The sequence below is a fragment of the Primulina huaijiensis genome, chromosome 15 (genome assembly GCF_012295235.1).
Source record: "Primulina huaijiensis isolate GDHJ02 chromosome 15, ASM1229523v2, whole genome shotgun sequence".
NCBI lineage: Eukaryota > Viridiplantae > Streptophyta > Magnoliopsida > Lamiales > Gesneriaceae > Primulina > Primulina huaijiensis.
The window spans coordinates 8,365,773-8,366,470 of record NC_133320.1 but is presented as its reverse complement, the minus strand read 5'-3'; the positions used below and the strand labels follow the sequence as shown (position 1 = coordinate 8,366,470).

The 698-nt window shown below is 29.4% G+C and overlaps 1 non-coding gene across 1 annotated transcript; it reads right to left on the bottom strand.

Annotated features, from left to right (window-relative positions):
* Positions 1 to 386: 386 nt before the first annotated feature.
* LOC140960615 (small nucleolar RNA R71) lies at positions 387 to 497 on the bottom strand. Its single transcript, XR_012172216.1, has one exon. It is a non-coding gene; the product is annotated as a small nucleolar RNA R71 (small nucleolar RNA).
* Between the last annotated feature and the right edge of the window lie 201 nt (positions 498 to 698).

The following is a 698-nucleotide window of genomic DNA, read 5'->3' as shown; positions in this document are numbered from 1 at the left end:
AACAATAATAATAATAATCAAGAACATGATCAATTAAGAACACTTAGGCACCATATGAACCCTATTAGAACTAGTGCCCCATCTTGTTTAGTTTTTCCTCCTGATGCATCTAATTTCAACTTTAAACCTCAAATTATTCAACTTTTACCAAATTTTCATGGCTTAGATTCTGAAAATCCATATTTACATCTAAGAGAATTTGAGGAAGTTTGTAACACTTATAATGATCAAAATTGTAGCATGGATATAGTTCGATTAAAGCTTTTCCCTTTTTCTTTAAAAGATAAAGCTAAAACATGGCTACAAAATTTGAGATCAAGTTCAATAAGATCATGGGAAGAAATGCAACAACAATTTCTCAAAAAGTTCTTTCTTTCCCATAGAACAAACTCTTTTAAAAGACAAATTACTACTTTTTCTCAAAAACAAGGAGAAACATTTTATCAATGTTGGGATAGATATAAAGAATTACTTAATACATGCCCACATCATGGTTTTGAAACAAGGAGAATAGTTTCTCACTTTTATGAAGGTCTAATACCTAAAGATAGGCAAATGATAAAATTCATGTGTAATGGAACTTTTGAAGATAAAACCCAAATGAAGCTATGGAGTATTTGGATTCATTAGCAGAAAATGCACAAAATTGGGAAAATATAGGTATAATAGAACCACCAACAACTAAAATCAATAATTCA